General features: G+C 41.3%; 1 protein-coding gene across 1 annotated transcript in view; it reads left to right on the forward strand.

Annotated features, from left to right (window-relative positions):
* Window positions 1-5,825: 5,825 nt before the first annotated feature.
* The window catches only part of PTK2B (protein tyrosine kinase 2 beta), a 109,443-nt gene continuing 93,672 nt past the window's right edge, over window positions 5,826-21,596 (forward strand). Inside the window, exon 1 of the mRNA XM_070932188.1 lies at window positions 5,826-5,908. The gene's annotated coding sequence lies outside the window, so the exon portion shown is untranslated. The remainder of the gene's footprint in view (window positions 5,909-21,596) is intronic.

The raw sequence follows: 21,596 nt of genomic DNA on the forward strand, positions 1-21,596 counted from the left end.
AAAAGCTTAGCATGCTGCGTGAAGTTATTTGCTAACCAGTAAATTAAAAGTTTTATGGACATAAGCATTATCCATCAATTCAAACCAACTCACAAAATTGTGAGGGGAAAAAAAGAGAAGAAATTCCAACCTATATTTCTTTGACCTCCTAGATGAAAAGTGGACTATGCAAGCGAACTAAGAGATTCTTCATATTTTTAATTACCTGGAAAGCCATATTTAAATCTACTTTCTGTACATCCAGTAAGAAAGTTTCCATCAATTTCAGTCAAAATACAGTCACCAGAAGGCTTCTCAATCTGCTATTATCCACAAATACAGGTAGACTTCTACATGCAACAGTTTGCTTAGCGACCGTTCAAAGTTTCAACGGCACTGAAAAAAAATGACACTACTTAGTTTCAGTTTCAATTCTCTGCACAGACTCAAAAGCTGCAGACTAAGACACACCCTGGCTCCAGTCTGATCTCAACTCCCAATTGGCTGATTTAGTTGCTATGCCTATTCATTGGCTGAGCTTGTTACCACGTCTCTGCCAGTTCATGAATAATCTGACAGTATCCCACTCCTGGAATATAAAACTGTTTCCATCTCCCAAATTAGCTGCTGCAATTGGGAGCAATATGCTGACTCTGTAAACTGCTCAGAGAGAGCTGTAAAACACTGTGAAGCAGTATATAAGTCTAAGTGCTATTGCTATTCACGATCTCCAACCATTCCACCAGCTGGAAATGGATTTAAAATATTTGTGGTCAAAGAACTGTCTTATGATGATTAGCTTTATGCTATGTTGGACTAAATGAGATTGAACTCTGATTTTGTGGTTGCGGATACAGAAGAATTGTCCTACAAAGTATGAACCAGGCCATTACATTAAGCCAGCGGAATAGAAAGAGTATTGATACTTTAAAACTTTTGAAAAGCCTCCTTAGAAATATTAACAAAAAAAAATGGACTGATCATATAAATTCAAGGTTTTCTCTCAAAACACAAATGATCAAGCTGAAATGGTTGTATTTTGGACATGTTATGTGAATAGACTTTTTGAGAAACCTATAATGCTCTGAATAGCAGAAGGAAAGAGAAAGGGATGAACAGTAGCAAGCTAGATGAACTCAGATACATTGGCAATGGGGACATCATTGGAAGACCTAAAAGACCAGGTTAGGGACAGATTGTCATAGGGAAAACCTACTTTTGTGGTCACTAAGAGTCAACATTGATTTAACAATGCATGACCAAAGTGATGTGAGCGCAATAGTAATAATTTTGTAAGCCCAGGTTTTGACTTTAGATAACCAAATAACTGAACAGAATAACAGAGTTGGACGGGACCTTGGAGGTCTTCTAGTCCAACCCCCTGCTTAAGCAGGAAACCCTATTCAGGTAGTCCTTGACTTACAACAGTTCCTTTAGTAACAGTTCAAAGCAGAGGTGAAATCCAGCAGGTTCTGACAGGTTCTGGAGAACCGGTAGCGGAAATTTTGAGTAGTTCGGAGAACTGGCAAATACCATCTCTGGCTGGCCCCAGAATGGAGTGAGAATGGAGATTTTTCAATATCCTTCCCCCAGGAGTGGGGAAGGAATGGGGATTTTGCAGTATCCTTCCCCTGGAGTGGGGTGGGAATGGAGATTTTTCAGTGTCCTTCCCCTGCCACACTCACCAAGCCATGCCCACCAAGCCATACCACACCCACCAAGCCATGCCCACAGAACCCGTAGTAAAAAAAATTGGATTTCACCAGTGGTTCAAAGTTACAACCGCACTGAAAAGAGTGACTTATTACCATTTTTCACAGTATAATCTTTGCAGCAGCCCCATGACCATATCATGGGAAAATTCAGCAACTTGTTCATATTTATGACCATTGCCGTGTCCCAAGGGCATGTGATCCCCTTTTGTGACCTTCTGACAAGCAAAGTCTAGAAGATCATATAACAACCGTGTCCAGGGGGGCGTATGCCCAGATTCGTCTGGTGCACCAGTTGCGCCCCTATTTGAACCGAGATGCCCTACGCACAGTTACTCATGCGCTAGTCACCTCCCATATTGACTACTGTAATGCTCTCTACATGGGGCTGCCCTTGAGGACCACTCGGAGGCTTCAGCTAGTTCAGAATGCAGCCGCGCGGGTTGTGATGGGAGAATCCTGATACTCCCATGTAACACCTCTCCTGCGTGGCTTGCATTGGTTGCCGGTTGCCCTCCGGGTGAGATTCAAGATGCTGGTAATGACCTATAAAACTCTACATGGCTTAGGCCCAGGATACTTGGCGGACCATCTGCAACCAGCAACAGCTTCCCATTGCCCGGTGCGTTCCCACAGGGAGGGCCTGCTCCGGGTACTGTCAGCTAGACAATGTTGGCTGGCGGCCCCCAGGGGTAGAGCTTTCTCTGTGGGCGTGCCCACCCTTTGGAATCAACTCCCCCTGGGGCTCCGGCTGGCTCCTGACCTCCGCACCTTCCGCTGCGAATTAAAAACATGGCTGTTCACGGAGCCTAGCCTGGACTGAGGGGATTTTCAATTGTTTTAACAGGTTTTAATATTTGTTTATGTATGTATTTTATGTTTTTATTGGTTTGTTTTAATTGTTGTGAGCCGCCCTGAGTCCTATGGAGATAGGGCGGCATATAAATTATAATAAATAAATAAATAAATAAATAAATAAATAAATAAATAAATAAATAAATAAATAAAGTCAACGGGGAAGCCAGATTCACTTAACAACCGGGTTTCTAATTTATCAGCTGCAGTGATTCACTGAACAACTATGGCTAGAAAGATCATAAATGGGACAAAACTCACTTAACAAATATCTCACTTAATAACAGGAATTTTGGGCTCAATTGTGGTCATTACTCGAGGATTACCTGTACCATTTCAGACAAACCGTTATCCAATCTGTTCTTAAAAATGTCCAGTTTTGGAGCATTCACAGCTTCTGGAAGCAAGTTGTTCCACTGATTAACTGTTCTAGCCGTCCAGGAAATTTCTCCTTACTTCTTACTTCTCTCCTTGATGTTTACAAAGATGTTTACTACAACTACAACTGCAGTAAGTGAAAAAGGTGTGTCCTAAGGCCTATTGTTGGGGGCAATATGCTGACTCTGTCAACTACCTTAGAGAATGCTGTAAAGCACTGTGAAGCAATATATAAGTCTAAGTGCTACTGCTACTCTGAGATGAGCTTGGATGTATTAATACTTTCTGAAGAGCAATTTGTATACTGCACTGGATGGCCACACAGGGGCAGTATGAGCAAAATGATCTTTTGTCTTGTGGGCGGGCGCCTCTTGTCGGGTTTGCTATTTTTAATCCTTTTAAAATTATTCAGCCTTTCTTTTAATATTTATCTACTTCTTTCTATGGGTGTTTCTTTCACTTGGTATGCATCGGTTTATTTTACAGATGGCCACGTACTTGTAAAAAGTAAGTTTATGCTACTTTAGAGGAAATAAAATATTCACAACCACCACTCTGTAACCAGAATTGGTATGTAGTATTCTTCACTTCCTAGTTTTTATTTTCTGAAAAGGGTAGGTTTAGCAAAATAATTCCCCTGCCACGGGTGGCTGGGCTCGCTCGTGCTGAGTTATCCGAGAGGCATAATGGAACAAAGGTATTGCTGAATCTATGCTATTTTGGGAGATGGATCTATCAGCCTGATGCTGCAGGACCAGCAAAGTGCAGCTTCTGTGACTATGTTCACCTAAGTGGGTCAGGTAAAGATGCAGCTTGGTTCAGCCTTGGTTGGGGAGCTTGGGGGAAGAAAATGTATTGTTCAGATTCAAAAGTGTTTGATAGTTTATGTTTGAATGTACAGTATTGTGCAAATGGGCTATAGGGTGACCAGGCGAAGTATATCACGTGAACACAGCCTTGGGGGGGGGGAGTTGTAGAATGTCTGGATGAGAACAGAGGCTTTCTTTGGTGTTGCTATGGTCAACCAGGCCAATGCTTTGGCTACTCTTTCAGTGCCATGGTGTCCCATCTCATTGGTTTAAAAAAAAAAAAGGAAGAAGAAGCTAAGATTCAATGCTGGTGATTACCAGGACAAGGACATAACATTTTCTGCAAAATAGCTTGCCGCTGTCTTCTTCCAGGATATTTTCCCCCCCTCCATTTGCCACTTTTGTATGAATCTCCGGATTTTCCTGGTGCTCTCCCACCCAAAAGATGTCCAGGTCCAGCCCAGTTTAGCTTTTGTAAGATGAGATGAGGCTAAGCAACGTGCTGGCAACATCCCATCAAACTATGGAACCAGAGGTTGAGTGCTTTTTGTACATGCTTATCTCTTCTTCTGCCAGAAATCTGAGGATTCCAGGTTTTTGGCAGGATGTAGACATTTGGGACATGGTGGCTCAGTGGCTAAGACGCTGAGCTTGTTGATCAAAAGGTTGGCAGTTCAGCTGTTCGAATCCCTAGTGCGTAATGGGGTAAGCTCCTGTTACTTGTCCCAGCTTCTGCCAACCTAGTTCGAAAGCACGTAAAAAAAAATGCAAGTAGAAAAATAGGGACCACCTTTGGTGGGAAGGTAACAGTGTTCCGTGTGCCTTTGGCATTTAGTCATGCTGGCCACATGACTATGGAGGCGTCTTTGGACAGCGCTGGCTCTTTGGGTTTGAAACGGAGATGAGCACCGCCCCCTAGAGTCGGGAACAACTAACACATATGTGCGAGGGAAATCTTTACCTTTACCTTTAGACATTTGGGCTATGTGCAGATGAGACATTCCTCTGCTGCTTCTTTCTTCTTTTATATTTTTCCTTCTCTCTTGGCTTAAACATTTTGCAAGTTTCTCATTGCAGAAAGAACAAGCTTCTAGAAAGGTTTGATTCATTGTGACCACTGTAAGCCATTTTTCCTATTCAATGCTTCTGCCCTCGGTGAGCAATCATGAGAAAGAAGATCACTTATTTTCCATGCCCTCACATTGTGAATCTTTACTCTTCGTAGAGCCTGGAGGTTGTTAGCTCAGCACAAAATCCTCCTCCATTGTTTTCCACCCTGATGTGGCTCGAGGGCTTTCATTTTCAGACACTGCTGGGAAATTGGACAGTGCTGGATATTCCTGCAGTAGGCAAAGCTGGAATATCAGGCTGACTTTTTGACAATCCAGGGTGCCTCAACAACAAGCAGATCCCGAGCTGCCTCTTTGGATCCAGATTATAGCAGACTGGCTTGGCTTGGTTTCGCTTGCTTCTTTGCTCCTTCGGCTCGGTGGGTCTCGGTGACTGAAGGCCTTTTGCTCGGCAAACACTCCTGCCCCAGTTTCACACTCCTCCTCTCTGAGCTCTTGAAGGAAGTGGGCAGCCAGACCCAGGGGAGTGGCTTCACTTAAAAAAAAAATACATAACTGTGAAGGAGAGTAGTGAACCCCGTTCAAAAGTTTTATTTCCCCTGCACGGGCAAGCCCCTTACCACCACTGGCATCCTTCTTGGAAGGATCGAGGCCGGCCCCTGCCCCCCAAAAAGGAGCCTGGGGATCGACTTCAGGTGAGTTTCCTGACCTCCAAGAGCAAAAGGAAACGCTGTGCAAGAGCCCACAGCGTGTCCGCTTTGCGTGCCGAGGCAGGTTCCTGCTTGGTTTAGAGGCGAGTTAAAGCGTTGGCACCGCGCTGGGAGTCTGACACACGTAACTGCAGGCAGGGAGAAGTAAAGACGCAACCAGGAAGTGGGCGCGAGGGTGCCTTTTTAGCAGACGGGCAGGCCAAAAGAAAGAGAAAGAGAGAGGGAGGAAGGGAAGGAAGGAAGGAAGGAGGGGGCGCTTCGTCGGAAACGTCTTTTTTTCCTCTCTCTCTCTCTCTCTCTCTCTCCCCCTTTCTGCTCCCTCCTTTGGATCCAAGAAGCAAAACTGGCTCTTGATCCCGTCTAAACGGCTTTCGGCTTCGAAGGTGGGCTGAAAGGTAGGCGAGGCGACCGGGACACTTGTTTCCGCTTCTCTCCCCCCCTCCACACACCCTTTCCCCATCCCCCCTTCTTTCTCTTTTTGCTTTCCTCCCAAGGCGGTGGGAGCCTGCCTGAGAAATGCCAGCCCTCCTTTTCTAGCCAGGCTTGAGACCCTGGAGAAGAAGCAGGCGGGGTAGAGAGGCAGCGTGGCCCTCCAGCCCAGCGCGCACTTTGGGGCTCGCTCTCGGTTCCGTTGCGCGCCTTCTTTCCAGCTGATCTGGGAGCCACAGGCGGCTCTTGGGGCTGAGTCGCCTTTGGAACCGGCTTTCCCAGGGTCCGGGGCGCGCAAGAGAGGGGATTTCTGCTCCGGCGAGGCTTCGGGCTAGGAGTGTCCCTAGGAAAGGGAAGGGAAGAGAGAGGCCGGGGGGCGCCAGGTGGAGAATTCCCCCGGCGCAATGATGAAAGCGCACCCGACTAGCGCTGCGCTAACTCTTAGGTTGGGTTCTCACAACATGCCGGACTACGTTAAAATGGACCGCGCGGTAGTTTAGGCTTAGCGTGTTAACTGGCAACCGAGCTGCCGCCTCGATACCATTGTATGAATGATATCAATCTATCTCCTTTATATGTTTCTTTGTGTCCATTTCGCGTGGTGTATAAAATATACCGGTTTGGATCCAAGCGATCAGAATAGAGTTGAAAAGGGACCTTGGAGGCAGGAGACCCGAAACCGTTTTGTTATTTGTTAACTTTCGGGTTTAATGTGTTGTCTGGATTCATCCAAACTTTGAAGTTGATTGCTGAATGGGTAGCTGGTTGGACTGCATTTCTTTTTCTTAATTCCTTTCCCACCCCCCAACTTAGACTTTGGAGGGAGGGGGACAAAACATGGGCAAAAAAGTGGATGGCCAGACAGTTAATTCCCAGCAATTATATCGTGACTTTTGTACTTGTACTTTTAAGTGAATTGACATTTGATTTGATAAGACTGATTATATTCTAGAGGGAGGACCAGGCTGTAATGGATGTCTATGCATCGGTGCCACCCTATTTACTGTACTGTATCTCTTTAGAATTAAGTGCCTCTGAATTCAGAGAATCTTTCTTCTGGGAAAAAGGGTCATTTCTAATCAGTAGACCTGTCAAAACATGGCAAGTTGCTCTGCTGAATAGTTGGTTTGCAATATAAAAGGGACGAGTGGCTTTTAAAAGCTAATTGATGCTGTTGAGACATAAGAAGGGGAGATGGCAGACTGTGACCTACAGTGGTAATAATAAAACTATTTTTAAGATGTCACGGACATCTTTTTTTCTTTTGGCGCACCAGATCTATGTGGCTTCCTTTATAGAGCCTGGATTTTACTTCATTCCTTGCTTTGCATCGGGGTGCACAGTGGGGCTTGCTTTTCTCGGGCTCTACAAATATTGTTGTGTTAAAAAAAATTGGGGGGGGAAATTAAAGGGCTGAATAAAACATGAATAAAAGTATTCATGTACAACATAAATATGAATAAAAGTATTCGTGTTTAGAGAATTGTGTATGTCCTGCTCTTCTGGGTGAAAACTCAGGTTTTACCACTGAAGGCTAATGTTTTCTGAGTTTCATTCTTTGCCGGCGTGGCACTTGTTTGTTTTTTAATATGTAAAATTTAGAAAGCTTTTGGTGGTGTGTGTGTGTGTGTGTGCAGGGCATATTGCAAAGAAACAAGAGAAACTTCCTAATCCCAATAAGAGTAATATAGTCTATAGATTTGTAATGGTAAAAAGATGCCCCTTGAAAGAACAAGTGTTGGATACAAAACTGCCCGGACTCCGTGATTTTTAGGAAGTTTTTTTCTATTCTTCTTTATTTGTGATTACATGTTATTGTGGGGACAAAAGATATTCTGTACATTTCCCAATATACTTTCCAGCTATTGGCTTCCGGTAGAGCTACAGTTTTAAAGATTGACCATGGTCATGGAGAAGATTTAGAAATCGCGGAGCAGAAGCTGGAAATAATCTTGCCCACTGTTAACTATTCTAGCCCGTTAACTAGCTAACTTCTGAAGGAAGCAAAACATGGCTGAGTTCAATAGTTGAGTCAGATCATAAAGTGGAAAGTTCTGTCTTTTGCTTGTCAACAACTGGATGCTGAAGTTCTCACTTCTAAGTGGTTTTATTTCTTTTTCTCCTCCTCCCCCTTCCCCAAAAAACCCAGAAAAAGATGGCTTTGTTTGAGCTGCAGATTTCAAATAAAATGTTGGTTTGAATTTACATGGGTGCAGGAGTGATTATTGTGTCTATTGGGAATCACAGTGCTAATTCATACTCCGAGAACCCTCTCCACCACAATCTTCAGAAGAAAAGTTAGTCTCTAAATTATTCTCTGGAAGAACCCCCAGAAGTTGTAATTGCATAAGGAATGTATTTAATGTGGAGTGGTTTGGGAGGTTTTTTTGGGTGGGAGGGGAATATGTATCAAACCTGTGGGATCTCTCTCTTTCCAATGTTTGTTCTGTCAAAATCTAGAAAGTCTGCAGTCTGAATAAAGGATGTAAATATGCATACGTCATTTAAAGCATTTGTTGTCTATTTGGGCCACCGAAACCTAATGCAAGCTTTCAATGGAAATGTATTTAGCTTCCTGTTTGTAAATAAGCTTTTCACCACATCAGTAAAAACAGGGGGGAAAAGGGAACAAATAAGACATAAGTCTTAGGGCCAGAATCATTTATGGATAGAGATGAAGTTCATAGAAGGTGGATTCACACAACATGCTCATCGTTTTGTGGAAACACAGCCATTGCCTTAGCATGTGGAACCAAGCCAGAGATTCAGAAAAATACCATCTGCACATGTAGAAAATGAGCAAGTACCAAGGAGAAGAGGTTAGAATGCTTATCCTTGACAGGTTAATTAAGTGCAAATGCAACAATGTGTCTGGAACATAATATGCAATGGTGTAGTCCAGAATCAGGTTAACATCCTTGAGCAAAAAAAAAAAAAAAGATTCTGATGTGAAGTTTTGTGTTTCATTGTGATGGAATCTACCCAGTTTTTTTTTTTTTTTTTACAAGGTAGAGGTTTATCTTTGATCACTGGATAAGAATGTATTTCTAGCAGTGGCCAGCAAAAGGACAATTATGAAATTTCTCCACTTGCTTGCTGTCAGCATTTGGAATTCAGGTATACATTTTCTGAACATGGAGGTCTGGCCTTGCCATCATAATTAATAATTGTTGATATACCTTCATAGAATTTCTTCACTGTCCTTTAAAAGCCGTATTAACCAATCACTGTATTCTGCCATGATACAGTCTTAGTCTAACAGAATGAATTAAAACTGGCCTGTAGTTAGCCAAACTGGGGGAGGTTGAGGGGGAGGGGGAGGGGGGAGAAGAGAAAAAATCCTATGTGAGTTTAAGCCTGTCCTTTGGTGTGCCAGCTAACAATTGGTGATTGTTCATGGTACAAAATGTATAAATTTTTACACCGGCTTTCCTACTGAATTTTGGAAGTTATAATATGATCATCATACTGAAAACTCTCAGGTAAAGGTCAGATTTTATTAACAACTCCTTCGTGCCAAATGCGAGTTTCCAAAATTGAAATTCTAGCTCCTTAAGCATCCCCTTGAAACAGTGGTGAGATTAAAAAAAATTCTTACTATGTGGCTTGGTGAGTAACATATGGGTAACAGTAATAGAGTTGGAAGGGACCTTGGAGGTCATCTAGTCCAACCCCCTGCTCACGCAGGAGGCCTTTACTAGGGATTCGAACTGCCGAACTGCCGACCTTTCTGATCGACAAGCTCAATGGCTTAGCCACTGAGCCACTGAGTCAGGTGGGCGTGGCAGGGGAAGGATACTGTAAAATCTCCATTCCATCCCTACTCCAGGGGAAGGATACTATAAAATCTCCATTCCCACCCTACTCCAGGGGAAGGTTACTGCAAAATCCCCATTTCTTCTCGATCAGCTGGGACTCAGGAGGCAGAGAATAGATGGGGGTGGGACCAGTCAGAGCTGGTATTTACCAGTTCTCTGAACTACTCAAAATTTCCGCTACTGGTTCTCCAGAACTGATCAGAACCTGCTGAAATCCACCTCTGCCTTGAAAGCCTTGGAACGCCCAAATAGACATATTTAACACTGACTGTGAATTAGGATCTTGTTACATTGCTTGGAGCTGTTTGTGCAAAATCTCCAGAGGTGTGGATTTAAATTCAGAATTCCAATAACTAAACTATCTGAGCCAAAAAAAAGAATTATATTCAGCATTCATGTTGATAATGGTTTTTCTTAATTTTGCAGTGCGTATATTTATGTATTACAAATAGCTTGACCTTCATTCTTTGCTTATTGATTTTTGAGAGAGGTTCTGAATCTAAGTTGCTCTCTGTGTGGCAGGAGAGGCAGAATTAACACAGAGTTGCAGATATATTTATTTTTTTTTTTTTTAAAGTTGCAATGTTTAGGGAACTTTTCAGAGAAATTTCCATCCTCTTTTTCATATCTGTGCTAAAAATGAGATTTGTTCTCTGCAAATGACTATCATCAAGTTCAATTATGCAACGGAGTGCATATGTGCAAATTTAATTAAGCTGCTTATTGCTAAATTAAATACATGTTTACAGACTTTTCAAGGGCTGAGTAAGTTGATAGAAAGGAACAGATATACTGTAATCTAAAGATATAGCTGAAAGTAATATGAAAAACAGTCAGACTTTTCTCAATTTTTTTTTAAAAAAAGATTGAAAATGATAATAATCCACAAAAACTAAAGTCAATTTAACCCTTCCATACTATCTGAGTTTCTTTGGTTCAAATCGTCTCATTTGTCCCACCCAGAAGAATATACAGACAGGTATCTCCATATTCTATCTATATTGAAAATGGTGAGGATTAGAATTGTGAGGATTAGAAATGTGTTAATCAATATCCAGCTGGTATGTTCATAAAATCGAAATTGTATCAAAAGAGGTCCCCATAGTAGCTCAAATTGGTATATTCCCATAGTTCTTTTCTTAGGGAAGTTATTTGAGGGCCCCAAGGAGTATATCAGCTCTGGATCACTCTTGCCTTGTTACATGAAGGTAAAGATCTCTGTTGGACAGAATAGCCATTGGCCATTCCAAAGCTGTTCCTTTTGCTTAGGGGAAAAATCTAGTTTATTTCATGAATGCATGAAATAAAATATTAATATAAAATAGCACAAAAAAAGACTTGGGGCCTCATTTATATATGTGTAAAAGTAGGGTATTTGCTTAGACACATTATGATGAAGGAAGATAAGGATTATAACTCAGGATTGTCAAGTTTTTAAACTTTCCTCAGCTTCTGTGTACCAAATAGCATTTGGATCTTCAAGCATTGGCAGATGAAACTTTTGAAAATCAGCATTTTGGCTTTTCTCTAAGCCAGGGGTCTCCAAACTTGGCAACTTTAAGACTTGTGGCTTTGCTGGCTGAGGAACTCTGGGAGTTGAAGTCCCAGAGTCTTAAAATTGCCAAGTTTGGAAACCCCTGCCCTAAGCCATAGTTCCCTAAACCATTATGTGTTAATAACCCTAACTAAACTAAACCCAGACCAAACAAACCACATTATGGCTTACTGAAGTTTTTGAGACCCAGATAAATCACTTGCTAAAGCCCTATGAGAAAAAGCTGTATGAAAAGATGTCAGCCTTGATGCAAACATTCATGTTTATGGTCATTGTAGGTAGCAGAGCTACATCAAATACAGACTTTATATTGGTCAGTGTAATCCATATAGCTCCATGTATTCCAGTGTTGCCTGCAATGACTTAACTGAGGTAAGGAGCGAACTGAAAAATGGGACTAATATTAAAGATAGAGAAAATTACTAAACCTTAATACAGTAATGACAATATGTAGAACAATCAGTCTTAGAATTGATAACTGATAAAGATATCAAAGTGTTGGATAGCTTCTACCAGGGGTGAGTTCTACTTACCTTTACTACCAGTTTGCAACGGGAGCGCGCACGTACACGGGCTCTCGGCTCCCCTAGGACCGTGTCCACGCTCAAAGAACACGCTTAAAGCCAAGCTGGTGTATCTTCATTTAATCGTGGCAATCAGCGCTTACAGAAACCGGAATGCAAAGCTAGCAAAACAAAGACGCAGCTGTCACGCCCTTGCAAGCGAGTCCTTATATAGTTCCTTCCAGATTACATTCAGCTGGAAGGTCTCGGACTTCCTCATATCCTTCGGACGTACTGGGATGCCGTCACTTTTCTAGAGTGTTCTCAGAGTAGTAAGCTAACCCCACGCGACCCCATAAGGCACCCGTGCACATAAACGCCTACTCGGAAGCCTATTCCACCACCATCACCCATGTGGCTCAACCCCCCCCCCCTTCCAGCCGGGTATCCATGTTCTGCCGGTGCATGGACATGATGTCGAGTGCTTCTTGACGCTCGACACGGGCTTCTGCGCATGCACAGATCGTCCATTATGACATTCGGGTGGGTGGGGGAGCCTGCCACCACTTTTACTACCGGATCGCAAGAACCGGACAGAACCGGGAGCAACCCACCACTGGCTTCTACCTTTTAGGATCAACCAACAATAATAAAGAAACAAGCAGTCATGAAATATGCCATAGACTAGCACTTGGTAGAGCAACCATAAAGGCCTTGGCAAAATTTAATTGCTGTGATGTGTTAATACCTATAAAGACCAGAATTGTGCAAGCCAAAGTATTCCTGTGACATGCTATGGAAGTAGAAGTTTACCTTGAAGAAGCAGGATAGGTAAAGTATTGACACGTTTGAAGTTTGTTGGATCATCAAGCAAATCAACACAGAGCTCTCACTCGGGGCCCAAATGACAAGACTCAAATTATCCTGCTTCCAACACTTTATGCAAAAACCCAACTTTCTGGGGAATGGTCTAATGTTGAAAAAGGTGAAAACAAAGAGAAGAAGATGACCCGTAGCAAGGTGGATGGACTCAGTTATGGCAACAATGGATGCAGTGTTGGAAGATCTGAAAGACTCTGTTAGGGACACATAGATCATCATGGAGAAAATCCATGGGGTTGCTAGGAATGGAAAACCATTTGATGGCACATAATCAATCACCATGGAAGGACCAAAGCTGATTTTTCATGGAAGAAGATAGTTCTGGAAATTCTTCAGATGGTCCCTCTAGCCTTTTGTGCCTATGGCATCTTCTTTATTCATCTTCTTTATTCATCTTCTTTACTCTTTATTTGCATCCTGCAAATGGAGTATAAGAATGTTTACTTACCACATTAAAAAAAAAACCTATTCATCAAGTGTGAAAGCCTTGTTATCATCCCTTTCACTTGCTAGAACAATTATTTGCTGCTCTGACGTGTGACATTGTTGTTCTATTCTAGAAAAGGTCTCACAAGCACACTTCCCTTATTTGTTTACTTAGATGTGAGCAGGGTTTGGTATACTTTACCAGCCTCAGGAATGAGAACAGTACACTGCTTAAGAGGAGGAATTGCAGCTACCTGACACAGTCACATAACACTATGAATGTGCAATATTTCACATTCAGAAGGAAAAAGCTGCTTAGGAGTGTGCAGGGATAGCATCTCTCTGCAACTCCCTAAACTAAAAATTTCTCTTCCAGGAGTCATGCTGCAATGTGGAGGGCAGGTGCACAATTTTGGAAAAAATGCAGCTTCTGTGACGAAAAATTGCTTTATTTCTTGATATTTATTTATATATCGCATTTAGAAACTGGCCTTCTCCCTCGTAAACGCTATATATAAATAATCATATTAAATACAGTTAAAACAAGAATGAAATAATAAAAACTAAAATTAAAAGGCAGGGATTTTTTTGCATGCAGAAATTCCTGAGCTTGTTTATCTCAAAAGAGATCTGGGCTAATTGGGGATGAAATAGGCCAACGCATAACCAACAGCGTATACAATATTGGATGAGATGAACTAATCATTTGTCACTGTATAAGGTAGCTTCTGAGATAGGCTTTGGGTGGCATCACCGAAACGAAGATAATGCATTTTCTGTTCTTTGATTCTTGGGCACTCTTCCACTTTCTACAGTGTTCTTGCAGAACAGCTGCTGTTCATGAACACTGTGTTCCTTCTTTTCTTTTTCTGTGGAAGAAACTCCTACTTCCTCATCCTTTCCATACTGAGCGTTTTACCTATCTACAAGTATAACTGCAGGCGTGAATGACTGAGCAGTAACTGTGCTGGGAAGCTTGTTTTTCTTTTAAATCAGCATTAGCTCTTTTCACTATCAGCAATCAGTGCAAGGTTCACAATGAACCCAGGCTCACAGGCAAACTGGAAAGGAGGGCACTGGCCTTGCTCATAGTGCAAGGAATCTGGCTAGCTAGTACATCTTCTGGACCAGAGTTGGTTGAAATGTTTTCAAGCAACAACATTTATTTTTATGTTACAGATGCTTTTGGGTCATCATATCAATCATTGTGACCCTAAGTGGGTCCAAGTAGTAAGATACAAATACAATAACAAGTATTGTATTAGTAATATAATAGTCATAAAACAAATCCTCAATATAAACCAGAACCGTAATTAGAAGACTTGCGATAACTGCCCCTTTTCCCTTTTAGCACTTCCCCTTTCTTTTGATTCCATCTAAATATAATCACCAAGCCATAATGTGCTTAACCGCAATGGGTTTGGCTGGGCTTATCCATCCTAACATGTTGTAAGCCATAATTTATTCACCAGAGTGTCTGGGTTCATGCAAGATGCTTAGCTAAAGCATCAAACCAGCCACAATTTGGCTTAGCATAATGTGCAAACCAGTCATACAATCTAACCCAAGAGATGAAGTTTTTCCTAACCAGTGACCTTAATTGGCAGAAATGATTCTACTTGCTGCAATCTGGGCATCTGCTGAGAACAGAGCTTGTAAAAAAAAAATGATGGTGGGCCTAATGCTGGCTGGGTAGCTCCAGCAGCAGACTGAAGGCTAGTTATTTGAGTGTGCATGGGTAAGCACCAGCAGCAGTGGTGGGTTGCCACCGTTTGCACCAGTTCTATAGAACCGGTAGTAAAACCGGCGGGAGGCTCTGCCCACTGACCCTGACATCATCAAAATGCTTCTGCTTCTGCGCAGAAGCTTCTGCGCTTGCGCCGAAGAGCACGTGGGTGCAGCCTCATTGCGAACCAGTAGTAAAGATAAGTAGAACCCACCCCTGACCAGCAGCCTGGATAGTCACACTGGACCAAATGTGTCCAATAGAGACTTGTTCATTACTACCGTGTTTCCCCGAAAATAAGACCCTGTCTTATATTTTTTTGAACCCCGAAATAAGTGCTTGGCCTTATTTTTGGGGAGGTCTTATTATTTTGGGGTGCATGGAGTGAGACAGGGATCCTCTTGCTGTCTTACCTAATTTCCAGCTCTGTCCCCCTAACCCTAACCAGAGGAAATGGCGGGGACCAGCTGCGAATGCTTTTAAATATTTTCAGGGAGGGCTTATTTTGGGGGGGGAGGGCTAATTTTCAGGGCAACACGGTATCATTATTCTTATCTTCCCTATTACCTATCTCCTTATTTTTTTTATGACTATAACTTTGTTGCTTATCACTATTGTTGTATGTACATTGAGAGCTTACGCACCGGAAACAAATTCCTTGTGTGTCTAATCATACTTGGCCATTAAAGAATTCTACTCTACTCTACTCTACTCTACTCTACTCTACTCTACTCTACTCTACTCTACTCTACTCTACTCTACTCTACTCTATTCAAATCTATCCAATAAGATGCAGTTCATTAATGAGGAAAGTAAAGTCCTGCACTTAGGCAGGAAAGACCAAATGCACACGTACAGAATAGACAGTATTTGGCTTTACAGTGGCACTTGTGAGAGGGATCTAGGAATCCTAGTAGACCATTAGTTAAATATGAGCCAGCAGTGTGCTGCATCTGCCAAAAAAAAGCCAATGCAGTCATAGGCTTCATCAACAGAGGTCCTAAAAAAGTGCAGAGAAGAGCAACAGAAACGATAAGAGGTCTGGATGCTAAACCATATGATGAATGGCTAAGGAAAGTAGGTTTGTAGAGAAGACATGATAACTGTCTTTCAATACTTGAAGGGCTAACATAGGAAAAAAGAAGTCAATTTATTCTCCAAAGCACTTGAAGGTAGGATAAAAAGCAATGGATGTAAATTTGTAAATCCAACCAGAATTTCCTGCCAGTAAGAACAATTAATCAATGGAACAGCTTGCCTCCAGGACTGGTGGGTGCTTCATTGCTGGAACTCTTCAAGAAAAGACAGGACAGCCATTTGTCTGGGATGGAAGAAGAACTCCTGCCCTGAGCAGGAGATTTTACTAAAAGACCTCCAAGGTCCCTTCCAGCCCTATGTCTCTATGATTCTGTGATTCTATGAATCATACGTTCTTTCTTATCAATGCATTGTAAGTGTGGAATCCTTTCTGGGTTTGAGCAACTTCTTCCTCTATTTTAAGGTTAAAATAGCATATGCAGAAGAATAATAGAGACAGTAAAGACCGTGAGAAGAGAGTCATGTTGCAAGAGGTTTAAGTAAGCAGTTAAGGACAACCAAGGACACCAGTTCATGCTACACCCTTAACCAGATTGAGTAAAGACTTAGCAGAGTCCGTCAAAGAGCAGACTGTGCTTGGTTAGCTTAGCACATGCAAATTTGGCTTTTTTTTTTTTTTGTAGCTTCACATATTGCATGAACTGAGTCCATTTAGTTAATTATAGTTGCACTATATAGTTTAATTCAAGTAACCAGATTAAGCATGTTGTGTGAATGCAGCCAGTTTGAGAGCAGAATTCAGACAAGCTTCAATTTGAAATAGCTTGGAATTGAAGTTTGGGGGGATGGTAATTAAATAATTCTCAGCTACTACAGGGGAAAGAATATCTGTATTTTTTCTTTTTGTTTTCAAAATAATAAATAGAAACTTCTGGACTAGTATAATGAATCAATTCATAGTGCTTTAGGTAGAACCAACAGAAACACTATCCCCTGTCCGTGCCTTATGTTTTCCACTAAGCTTTCATGTTTACTGCCAGAATCCAAAGTGATACACATGGAATGTGGAGACCCTGTGTTATTCTTCCATTGATGAGAAGCAAAGACAGATACATAAAGATGTCTCCCATTGTTCAAACCTTGGATGATAGATTGTCACTTAATTCTGTTGAAAGCTGTTTTACTTCAGCTAACCTCTTTGGAGGGTCATCTTAAGTGGTTTTGCTGTTTCTATTGTCTATTTGTCTTTTGGATCTTTTCAAGACTGTATCCAATATTTGCACCACACCTTTAAACAATGCACTATTTGCTCTTCTAAATGGTGAAGAGGAAAAAAAATGCTTGGACTTTGTACAGTTGTAGGGGAATCTGCATAATACCAATACAGATTCTAGCTTCTTCCACATCTGTCCTACCACCAATAGCCTCCCACAGACCAGTACGCTCTCATAGAGAGGGACTCCTCCGGGTGCCGTCAGCCAAACAGTGTCGACTGGCGGCCCCTAGGGGGAGAGCCTTCTCTGTGGGGGCACCTACCATCTGGAATGAGCTCCCCCGGAGATACGGAGGATCCCGGATCTGCGCTCCTTCCGCCTTGCTGTGAAGACCTTTATATTCCATCAAGCGGGCTTGGCCTAATCTCTTCCCTTTTTAAATATGTAAATTTTAATCTGTTTTTAAATTATTGGGGTATTTTAATTTGTCTGGGCCAAATAATTTAATTTGATTTTATCGGGTTTTTAAATTTTGTGTATTTATGTATTTTATTGTTGGCTGTTCACCTGAGTCCTTCGGGAGTAGGGTGGTATACAAATCAAATAAACTAAACTAAACTAAACTAAACTGTCCTAAGTTTATGACTAGGTGTAAACTCCATCCATGAATCCATGATTTCAAAATCAGGCAAGCTTCCTAGTCTCATCCTGGCCACAAAAATATTTGCTTACTTACTTACTTATATATGTATTATTAGATCTACAGTATAAGACTGTCAAACTCAATGTGACTTTGCTTAATGTTTCTAGGGAACATTAAGCAAATCAGAAACACCGATTGCTTTCCAGTTTTTGATAACTGAATTGGACAAAGCAAAATATTGCCCTAATTTGACATAGAGTATTGACAAGACATAGCATTGTACGGATGCAATAAATTATGTGATGGAATTACATATTTTAAGAAGACAGGATTGGCTTCTTACTACTTCACATATACTTGGAAAGAAAACTTATTTTTTGGCACAGTGTCATGTGTGAAGCAGTTCTTGGCATGAATATTCAGACAACACTCCCCTCCTGTGCACATGTTCATATAGAATATTTAAAATGAGTTTATTGCCTGGGCAACTTAACTCCAGTCTGGCATAGTTTTGGTGTTTAGTCATGATGCCAGAAGAACAGGGAGAGTAGAAATGTTGGTGATGAGGCAGCCATCCAGATTCCCTCAAAAGCATTTCCTGTATGATTAAATTGGCATCTTTTTCAGAGTTTTAGCCAGAATACATACAGAATAGAATAACAGAGTTGGAAGAGAGCTTGGAGGTCTTTTAGTCCATCCCTCTGCTCAACCAGGAAACCCTATACCATTTCAGACAAATGGTTGTGCTATCCCTTTTTAATGGAATCATTTGCGAACATTCAGTTTCTGAATATCTTTTAGAAAGAAAGGTCCATGATCCTGAGGCACAGAGAGAAGCTGTTCATGGACTTGGTTGATTCTGCAGGTACTTCCGTAGCTCCAAATATGGATCTATTTTGTTTTTGCTCAGTAAATTAAAAAAAGTGGTGATCAGGATGCTTTGTCCATCCCATCATGTTACAGATATTAATGTATATTATTGTTGAAGGTGTTTCCTTGTATTTAGCGTTCATAATGTTTTCAGCAACTTTATGTTCCAATCCAAGATTTGTGGATTTAAAATAACAGTGATGATGATAATGCAGTGTGACTTCCTTCTTCTTGGCCTATTTTTGAACAAGAAATGTAGTTATTGAAGAGGGCCTATTCGGTTTCCCCCCCTCCTAACAGGATAAGCAACTCAGAAGGTGGCCTGAGTCACGTTTTTATAGTCCCTGCTCTCCCAAAATTTGCCAGGGAAACATGATTGCAAATTGGAAACACTTGGAACTGTAACTAATTTTCTCTTTCTTTCTTTCTTTCTTTCTTTCTTTCTTTCTTTCTTTCTTTCTTTCTTTCTTTCTTTCTTTCTTTCTTCCTTCCTTCCTTCCTTCCTTCCTTCCTTCCTTCCTTCCTTCCTTCCTTCTTTCTGGAAGACAACCATTTTCTGTTTTTAAAAAATCAATTATCAATAAAGAGCCTTGGTAGTACAGTGGTCTAAGGCACCCTGTTATTAAGCTGGTTATTAAGACCAGCTGCCTGCAATTGCTGCAGGTTCGAATCTCGCCAAGGCTCAAGGTTGACTCAGCCTTCCATCCTTTCTAAGGTAGGTAAATTGAGAATCCAGTTGTGGGGGCAATAAGCTGACTTTGTAAAAATATACAAAAGTATGAAGGCTATTGCTGAGCACATTGTAAGCCGCCCTGAGTCTCCAGAGAAGGGCGGCATATAAATCAAATTAAAAAAAAAAATTAAAAAAAAATTCTTCAAAGAAAAATGAGCCAACCATCCTCAAAGGAAAAAGGATTACATACACTGTTAATATCCCTCCATCGAATCTGTGTTCCTTGGAGGCTGAAAATACTCACAGTCAAAATTGTATGTGTGTGTGTGTGGGGGGGGGGGTGAATTCCAAGCCCCCAAGAGCTTGAATTGTTTGTAAAAATAATACAAAGGGAAGGTACAAATAAAATAAATAAGACTCCTGCAGAGAAGAAGAGTTGAGGAAGTTTGTAGAGTGGGAAACAAAGTCCCTGTGGTTGCAGGAAAGCTGGAAGGGCATAGGAAATAGGCTTTGTGTGCCCTTGGCTCCCTGAGATGTTCTGAGTTTTATTTTCTTATAGTTATCTCCTAAAAGATTCTGTTGCAGGCTGCCGCCCTGTCAGGATTGATCAATTCACATACCTGCTGAGTCAGCAGAAAATTCTCTCTGTGTGTCTGTGTTTATGCACAGGCATGCAAGTAGCACACACACCTTCTTTGCTAGTTTATATTGATGCAATAAATCAGACCCCTTGAGCTCACCAACACTGCACTGTGGTGGCGCTGTGGTTAGAATGCAGTACTGCAGCCTACTTCTACTGACTGCCGGCTGCCAACTGCTAGCGGTTCGAGTCTCAGCGGCTCAAGGTTGACTCAGCCTGCCATCCTTCCAAGGTTGGTAAAATGAGGACCCAGGAGGCAATATGCTGACTCTGTAAACTGCTTAGAAAGGGCTATAAAGCACTGTGAAGTAGCATATAAGCCTACATGCTATTGCTATCCCTAAACTGCAACACTTTTTAAAAGAGTTAACCATCTCAACTCCTCATTCTAAAAGTGGTGAACTATAAAGCAAGACTATCTCAGCATATGGTGGTAGATGATGGGTTGGGGGAAGATATTGTAGAGAATTCCTTTTCAATCCAATAGCTAATAAAACATTATAAATCTCTTGTCCCAAAATAATATTCCCTCTTAATGCTTTTAAGGAAAGATTATGCAGTTAATTATGTGTTCTACTTTATTAATGAATAAAGAACTCATATTTCCATATAAGTCAAATACTTCTCAAGGGATAAATAACATTGTTTTGCTTTTAGATAAAGGCTTGTGTGAAATTAGTGCTTATTCCTGCTTTATACAACATGTGGGAAGTCTGAAAGTTTCATTCCAAGTGTGCAATTGCTGCACTTGTTATTAATGCTGGCAATTTAAATCCTAAACAGTTTCAGTCCAAGATAAAATTAGGAGATTCTTTTCTGTAAATTTTGCATGGATGGATGGATGGATGGATGGATGGATGGATGGATGGAGATGAGGAAAGGCAGGGCCTTCTCAGGGGCTATTCCATTATTATAAAAAATCAGACTTGGCAGTTTGCTTTAATGTATTTTAAACTTAATTTTATAATAGTGTCATGTTACGCTATTGTTACCGTGTTTCCCCGAAAATAAGACCCTGTCTTATATTTTTTTGAACCCTGAAATAAGCACTTGACCTTATTGCCATGCGCTCAAAAGCCCAATTGGGCTTATTATCAGGTGATGTCTTATTTTGGGGAAAACAGGGTAGTTGCCTGCAGTAATACCTCATCAACATAAGAAGGTTGGGACAAGAATTTTTATATAAAAAGAGTTTTAATAATTATTTTAAATTTCAAAGCATGTTTATGTTTGCTTAGCATTATAATTTGAGTGAGCTTTCTTCAATTTATCAACCGCAAAGAAAATGAACCACAGCATCCTTTATTTTTAGCTGACATGGCTGTTCACATACTAGATACGGATGAGAGAATTTGCAGTCAGACACAACTACAAGGCGTGGAATGAGGAAGACGGATTAAAACTGTCTATTTTGAACCAACAGTGCTTTTTCAAAAGGCAACTGGACTTCGTGTTTCCTTGAAGACATTTCATTTCTCATCCAAGAAGCTTTTTCACTTCTTCACTTCTTCTGAACTGAAGAAGCTTCTTGGATGAGAAGTGAAATGTCTTCAAGGAAAAACAAAGACAGTCCAGTTGCCTTTTGAAAAAGCACCTTTGGGACAATCATGACCTGGATGACTGAGAATCTCCGTAGACATTTATCTATGCAGTTTGGGATGGCTAT

This window comes from Pituophis catenifer, unplaced genomic scaffold, assembly GCF_029215685.1.
Source record: "Pituophis catenifer annectens isolate HBS135680 unplaced genomic scaffold, rPitCat1.0.hap2 SCAF_1, whole genome shotgun sequence".
Taxonomy (NCBI): Eukaryota; Metazoa; Chordata; class Lepidosauria; order Squamata; family Colubridae; genus Pituophis; species Pituophis catenifer.